Source organism: Cynoglossus semilaevis, chromosome 10 (genome assembly GCF_000523025.1).
Source record: "Cynoglossus semilaevis isolate Cse_v1.0 chromosome 10, Cse_v1.0, whole genome shotgun sequence".
Lineage (NCBI taxonomy): Eukaryota > Metazoa > Chordata > Actinopteri > Pleuronectiformes > Cynoglossidae > Cynoglossus > Cynoglossus semilaevis.
The window spans coordinates 15,652,255-15,660,808 of NC_024316.1; the positions used below are offsets into that span (position 1 = coordinate 15,652,255).

An 8,554-nucleotide genomic window follows, 5' to 3' on the forward strand; every position below is an offset into this window, starting at 1 on the left:
TCCCCCTCTACCCCCCCGCCGCCCCCCCCACCCTATACCTAGGAGATCAGGCGTGATGGCATGTAATGGTGGATATAATTGCTTTGTCCTCTATCTATCTTCTTCCTCTCTGACTTGGAAGTAACCAAATGGGATGAGATAATAAGAGAAGGGCAGAGTCGTGCTCTCTCCAAGAGCCGGGGATTTCTGCTTCTGGACCGACACGTCCAATATTTGTGTGTCCGTAGCTCTGTGTATTTTATATTTATACATTTAATTTGTTGGTTTTCGCTGTTAAACTAAAATGTGTTAAATTCAAAATAAATTGAAACTTTGCTGTAAACAGAATAACAACTTGAACAACTTGGTTTTCAAAATGATTAAAATAAAACAAAGATCGACTGAAGTGGCTAACTTGACTTTTTGACAACTTTTTTTAAAAAGTTTGTTACAAGACTAGCCTTCTGACAAACACTAAAACAGGGGAATATAACTAAACAGCAGAATAAGTTTTATGAATATTATTAAAAACCTAATTTGATCACACACGGTGCAGTATTATAGCAGCGACGGGAGGAAAAACAGACTAAATCTGTTCCATGTGGTTTTGTCTGATGAATAAAGATTCAAGTTCATCACCAAATATCAGGTTCTGGTTTTGAAACCACATTTACAGACGGACAGAACTTTTCTGTTAGTTCTTATTTTTCCTCTTCTCCTTCGTTCATCTTATGTTTAAATTATAAAGGATAATTATCTGATTTCCACAGGAATGAAGAACGATGAATCTCATTGTTGTGGAGCAGTTCCAGATTAAACCCGTGAAGGATGAGGATTTTCAAGGTCCCGTCTTAACATGCGACACGTTGCATCATTGTTTTTTTCTTTATTATTATTTTTCTTCACCAGGTCTCGTTTCTAATTTCAAACCCTGCGTGAATGAGAAATAAAAAATATGCTGGAGATTGTTGTGTTGAACAGTTTGGTTCCGCTTAATGGCGACTCCTTGGATTTGGTCCCACGTCTCAGAAATGGAGATGATTGAGCTGCATGAAGGAGCTGGTTGTGAGCCGACCCACTTCACCGTGATAGGAGGTCACCGCTGTTGGAGTGTGGAATTGTGTCTAATTAAAATAAAACGTTTTATCAAGAGCTGAGGCAGAGGAACTGTCTCTCAGTTCCCCGTGTTTACGTTCTGATAAACATCTTATTAGAACGTTCCACTCTCCACCGACGCTACTTTGTTTTTCCAAGGACCGCTGCCAAGCCAGTCTTCGTCTCTTGTTCTTTTTCTGCTGTCGTTTTCTTGGTCTCGTTCCCCTGTTTCCTGTGTTGGTGGCCGTGGGGCAACAAACACCCACACAAAAAAAAGAACAACAAATTGGAAGTCTCTACCTATTTTGCTGGTAATTTTAGATTCTGCTTACTTTGCAGTAAGGCGGGAGTGTAAATTACTTTTTGCTCTGGGCACCGAGTACTTAATTGTTTTTCTATATCATCATTATTCATCTTCTCTGACAGCTTAATTGTGGCACTGATGTGTTGAAAGTTGGACCATCAGGAGTTCTTCGCTCTCTTCTCGCTTCGCCCTCATTTTCAGCTATTTTTTCCAAAGTGCCATGTTTCCGTATTGACTGAATCACGGTCTGTGATTTGTTTCGCCACAAGTCTGATTTGTGAGATTACAGCGCGGGGCTGCGGCTCATCCGGTGCCTGGAAGCATTCTTAAAAAAAACAGAAAAAAAAACTATTTAATACAGCACTCTGCAAACACGTTTGAGCCGCGTGTCTCCAGTGATTACATCTCTGTGCAAAATAATTGCTGTTTTAATTTAGTTTTTTTTTCTTCTTCTTGATGAATTCAGACAAGCTCGAGTGACAGCTCCAGTGAGAGATGTAGAACGAGGCCACATATTGGCCACCGTGTGCATAACTGAGGTCCAGAGCAGATGATATCTGATGGAGATGACATTGAAACTGCAGCACTGTCCTTTTCATTCTCTCATTCCTACGACATGTTCCATGTGTCTGTAGACACCGAACTCTCACGATAGTCTTAATACATGTAAATAAAAAAATTGACATTTTGAATTTTAAAATGCTGAAGACCTGGAAACTGTTGAAGGCGAATGAGAGACGAAGAAAGAGAGTCTGTTGACCATGTGGCTGTGACCGTACGATAACTGGAGAATAAAATTTGGCTTCTGTCGTCGGAGGGTACACCACCTTTAGATTGGCAGAGTGAAGAACTTAGACACACAGGTAGATGGATGGATGATGGATAGATAGCTAGGGAGTAGAGGAGGCTCGATCCGATACTTAGGATTGGTATCACCCAACTACAGCCTGTCTAATCCGATAACAAACCCAAATGGTCAACCTAACGTTGCATGACATGTCGTAAACATGGACACTATCGCCTCAGCAACAGCAACCTGAAGTATTCTGGAGGAGATATCGGATTGGTATCAGTACCAGTCGCAGTATCGACATCAGTATCGGACATGAAAAATTTGTATCGAGCCATCCCTGGAGGTAGGTAGGTAGCTTAGTTGGACTGCAATATGAGAGTTTTTTTCCCAAACAAAGGACAAATGTCCAACAGACTTTTGCCAAATATAATTAACTCCAATAATTTGATTGGACAGTTTAAACATGTATAATGGACAAGTAAGCCTTCCATTCAGCCCTGGGCTGGTATATGTTTGTGTCTACCGTCAGTCTGATGCCTTCATGAGTCAGATGAAAGAGGGGATGGAGTTTCAGTGGAGTCGACAGGTTGCAGACGTTCCCTCGTGATATCTTCGAATATGGCTGAAGGGAGAGAGAATTAGGAGGCCCCTTTGAAACCTTCCAACATAGTATGAAATCATTCCGTGCGAGCACTTTGATCAGCTAACGGTCAAGTGGCAGCCTTGCGCTCAACTATCTCAGCACATTACCAGTGGGAGCCTCCTCCCAAGCGCAGTGCACCCCCCTACCCCCCACCCACCACCTGACCAGTGTTTGATTTGCTCGCTGAACTGATCTTCCAGCAAATAAGCCGTGCGCTTTGCCACAAATTACCCCGTATCTATCTTCTGTCACAAATGCCTTGCAGCTTCACTGCCAACCCCTTCACACACAATCTGCCGCCCCGCACGCTCCGAGATAAACAGTGGGTGCTGCACATCACACAATCATAATTCCAGCAATTAACCTCTTCACCTACTGTGGGCTTTAAAATCCCTCGGCTTTCTCCTTTCATCTCTAACCAGGCCTTTTCTCCGACTACTGGACTTGATTCCAAATGTAGAAATAAATGCAAAGTGACCGGTGGCGCACCAACCTGACAACGCCCTAATGACCATTGACGTGGGCTTTGATTTCAGATACACTCTGGACCCTAAATCCCAGAACCGCTGGAGAAGTAGGGCCATCTTGACACAGTTTCTTTTCTCAAGGGGGTCAAGGATTTCAGCACATTATGTGCTGGTTTTGTGCTTTATTTTATTTCCTTACACAAGGTATATCGATAAAGAATTAAACCTGCAGTATTAGCTATATCGATATCGACTGCTAAACTCTCATAGATTCCTGTTTCTAGTTTCTTTTCCTAGTTACCAGATTGTCATTCAGTGCGAGTTTTTTAAAAAAAAAAAATCAAATGACACTGCAAGGTTCCCTAGTTACCAGATTGTCATTCAGTGTGAGTTTTTCAAAAAAATCAAATGACACTGCAAGGTTCAAGAAGAGAAAAAGGTTTATTCAGAGGGAATTTAAAGTCAGATGCGAAATCCGGATACATTTCAGTTACGATTGAAATTCAACTCAGCAAAGTGTTTTTTTAAAAATGTTACATTAGAGCATACATTATACAGTGTTTGTTAAAAAATGTTACATTAGAGCATACATTATAAAGGCCTATACAATGCTGATGTGGCCCTTGGTGTAAAGTAGTCGACCACCCTGATAACAGCGCACCCCTGGGGTACACCCCCTGGTACCTATATTGAAGATGTAATCAGTATTACTTACTCAAGTAATTATAGGAAACACAAATATTTTCCAGTTGAATCTCATTTCTTCTGTGCACTGGGTTAAAAAACTTGACTAATGATGTCACACCGTGTCCACGGTTCGCTCTACCGTAGAGGATGATGCATTATTTCTCCCAGCCCGGCTTCTTCCAGACAGCTCTCTGCGATATGGTCTTCCAATGAATTGAGTTATGTTCCAATCAAACAAATCACAGCTTGTTCAAAACCGCTCGGATCCAAACAGGGCACTGAGTAATGGATTGAAAAAGTCTGTATTTGATTACCTCTGCCTCCCAGGGTTGACTAAGATCTATCTGAGAGCTAGTGCAGTGGAATACCAATATGGACGCCCTCCAGCTATTGACCCCATATTTAAGTGGACGCTGTGCTTTTAGTGTACTTCTACTGGACGCTCCAAATCTCCTTCCTCCTGGCAGTTTGGCTGTTCTTTTTTTGCTGTGCATTACCTATTATCCCCAGAACGTGTATGAAGCCTGCTTTTAGCCATAACTCAATAAGACCACTCATGCAAGAGGGTAAGAGAGTGGAGTCAGTGCGACGCGGTAACATCTACCGCCATTCTGTCGTTAGAGCGAGGCAGGAAATATTTGACATTGGTAATGGTCTCCAAGAGTAAAGAAAAATGCAAAGGAAGCTGAATTGGACAGGATAAGGAGATCATCGAATGAAAGATTTATTGTTGGTGAATAATAATGGACAAACAATGACAGGCACATGCACTTTCCATACAGTATAAATAAAGAGAATTCAACGAACGCCCATGGTGTGACATCAATCTTCATAGACTTGAGAGTAAATGACGAAAGAGCAGTGTTCGGAGGAAACACCTCACGTGTAGCATTAGCATTTGTTTGCTATGAATATATTGTCTCCTGCAACATGACGCTAACGTTCGAGGAATAATGTCATTGATTATATTAAGGAGTATTATATTACAAAGGCAAAACAGGATATTATTTCTTGGTATAGATACATTCACACATACAATGGTAATGGTCATAAAGTTCTAAGACTGTATAGACATTATTTTTATGACAATAACAAAAGTATTTTTCTACATATCGTCATAGTTTAGTTGAAACATCACTGCAGTGCTTTTGTTTTTCCATCAGTGAGTTTCTTCTTCACAGAATACTTTGGGATGTCAATGGCACCAGATCACAATCTGCTTCTTTGCCTCTTCCTTGGACTGAAATCCATTTGCTTTCTTTTTAGTTTTGAAAAGAAAAACAAAACAAAAATAATTAGTATTGAGTGACTTTCTGTTGTTCTGGTGCTGCTGTAATGGGTGAATTTCCCTTAAGGGATGATTTCTTCTTCTACTCCCGGTTCTACTTCATATTCTTCCATTTCTTTTAAACTACCACGGAAAATAAATGAGGGGTTTAAAGTTCCTCATTTTGACAGATAGTGATACAATTCTGGTTTGTAATTTATATGAAAATACTGGAAAATATCCTGAAGACTAAATATGTAAATAGAAAGTGTTTTTTTGGTTGTTTTTAGCTAAAGTATGACAAAAGTTCCACAGAAAATAGAGAGAAAAGCAGACGGATCTAATAGGAAGCAGTTATGAGATTCGCCTATAGATGGCAGTGTTCTAACAGAAACAGATCTGTACTTGGGCAAACCGGACGAGTTCAAAGGTCTGCTGGACTGACAGAAACTATGTACTGTATATTATTGCAATACTTTTGTCCGACAACGAAGTCGTCGTTTTTCATAGTTTGGTTCTAAAAACATGAAACCTTTTTTTCAAGACTATTTATTTAGGTGAGTTAAATCAGAAGATACTTCTTAAAATCATTCTCCTTGGACTGTTCTCCAAAATGTAATATTTCAGCCCCTTTGCTTGTCTTCTCTCTGCTATAATTAGCATAGCTTAGCAAGTCGTCATTAAGTAAATACTTTTGGATATTAATAAAAAAAAAGAAAAAGGAACGCGAAGCAACCTGATATTTTGTCCGAGGTGAAACGAGGCTACAGTAAAATGATTCTGTTGGCTCTAGAGGAAGATTTCGACTCGCGTTCCTTTTTTTATTTGTTTATTGATTAAAAAAAACGATAGTGACGTATTTGTTCTCAGTTTTCCTCCGAGCAGTAACGGTTAACACCGTAATATGCCGGAGTGTGAGGGGGCTGGGTTTAAATGCGCAGTGTGCCGGCAGGCACACATACACACACGCACACCTACTGTACGTTGATGGTGCCGCTCATCTGTGGCAGTCTGTGACAGAGCGCGGAGACAGACCGGGATAGAGCGGAGCTGAACACACACCATTCCGGCCAGTCTACCATGACAACTCCGACCACAGCCTGGACCAGACCGGTGAGCAGAACAGAGGACCGAACCGAAGGAATGTGTGTGTCCACTGACACGCTGTAGTAAAGTCATATCGAGAGGTCATTGGAGACGCCGCCGCCGCTGCCGCTGCTGCTGCCAAGTTTACACACAGAATTGGCCGTCAGTCGCGCACACGGAGGTTCTGACATGAATGAATAAATGAATGAAGTGAGGAAGGACGCCGGCTGTTGGAGACGCACAGACATTTTTTTCTTCTTACAGGATTGGAAGAAACGGTGAAGGCAACATTGTCGAACCGTCCCCGCACAGGGAGACACACAGTTCCGACCTAGCGTTTGTGGAACATTTTTGGTTTTTTGGATGCGAGTCCAGCGCATCAGTTCAGACCCAGAAGCCGTCAGACAAGCCGGAGGGATTAAATACCCAGGAGACTCACTTTACACAAATAGGTGAGTGAAGCGTTTCTTTTTCTCATTTACTTTTGGCGCTGTGAAAATGTCTCTTTGGACTCCACATGAATGTCACATGGGCTGCAGAGCAGACAGCAGCCACTGTCTTCACAGGAGGACTGATGTCTGCGGGGAGAACCAAGTGAAGAAAGACAGTTTTATTCTCGGCTGCAGACCCCGGTCAGGTCTCAGGTCTCTGCCTGCTTCAGTAGTCAATTACAGTTTAGCCTAACACTTAAATGCATCATAGCTGTTATATTATTGTATTATGTTATATTTTTGAATATTAAGTATATTTTAAAATCCGCTATGCTTCACGTTGTACTCTTGGGGCTCCATCTGCCTGTAGTAATGATTTGGTCTTATTTTAACCTTTTTTTTTTAAATCATTGAGTTCAAATTTCTTCTTCTTGCCTTTCTTGAGTAATGGCGTCTATAACCAACAGTCTCCCCTCAAGGATCAATCAAGTATTTCCTATTCTGATTCTCATAATTATATACAGTTTTACAGTGAATGCACCAATGATAGCATGTCCTTATCATGACTGACTTCCTGATCTTCATCCTCTCTGTCATCAAATTTCAGTTTCTTGTTGTTTATCATCATAATATTTCTTAATTGCCTGCTCTGCAAAAATGACACGGGTTTAGTCCAGTGTCACATTCAACTGTATTTAAGGAAGTCACTTGAATTGTTGAGTTTCTGTCAACAAAAGGCACGTCTGTTGTGTTGATGACCTTGACATTCAGCTGAAAATGCGGAGGAATGTTTCCCTAGAACTAGTTGATGAAAGTGTCATAGCTGTGATGTGGAGGCAGCTACTGTAGGAGGCTAATGACTTGTACCTGTGTGTCAGTGCAACAGGTGAACCTCAGTCGGGTAATTAGAATCTAATTCCTGGCTCTGCGGTGCTAGTAAATATGACACTGCGACCTGAAACACAATAGTTTTTTTTTAATTGTGATTTTCTGTCTTGGTAAAGAAATAGTCTGAAAAGAAAGGACCATATTGTTGTCTACATGCTTCAATTTAGGATCAGGGGACTCCAGGTCTCATCTGTCCACTGTAGCAGATGCACACACAAATCTTTACCCGCTGTCAGACACCATTCTGGCAAACAGCACTGACAATGGCTGTAAAGAAAACAAATGTCCGTCCTAAGTGCAGAATCGCTTTACATTTGCATGAAAATAACTTACATCTGCCACAGTGGATGGGCATCATATTTATTCTCTCGTTTGTGCAATCAAAACGTGCTGCTTTTTGTTGAAGTCACTTTTTTTATTTTGGCATCTCTAACCCGACCTCCTCACATCATCAATTTAATATCGTTCCCAGAGTGAAATGGGAGTTTGACCCTGAAGCGCGGACAGAGGTTTCTATTCAGCAGTGGTTTGATTATCACATCATTATCTCAAGATTAAGAAGAAGGACACTGTCCGTGTGCTGGACGATCACGTCCTCTGTTTACACAGTAACCTGTTTAATACACAGCTATTTGTTCTGCTTAAATGTATGACCCTTTGTTAACCTCCTCCAAACCATTTTTTCACCGCTTCCTTAAAGACAAGACCAAACAAGAGAAATGTTTTTTATTAATTTTCCTCACAGCCTTTAGCTTTAAGCCAAATTATTATTCCTAATTATAGCTTAAAGTGAGACACTTTTAGTCAATATAATATTTCCTGAGCATTTCTACTGAAATAATCACTTTGAACTACTGGCTTTGAAGAGAAGAAACACCAACATCAGTGGGTCAGAACCACTAAACCAGAATGCG

General features: G+C 41.0%; 1 protein-coding gene across 1 annotated transcript in view; it reads left to right on the top strand.

The window, feature by feature from the left end:
- Positions 1 to 5,667: 5,667 nt before the first annotated feature.
- plxna2 (plexin A2) overlaps positions 5,668 to 8,554 on the top strand; it is a 173,056-nt gene continuing 170,169 nt past the window's right edge. The window contains exon 1 of the mRNA XM_008319093.3: positions 5,668 to 6,773. The gene's annotated coding sequence lies outside the window, so the exon portion shown is untranslated. The remainder of the gene's footprint in view (positions 6,774 to 8,554) is intronic.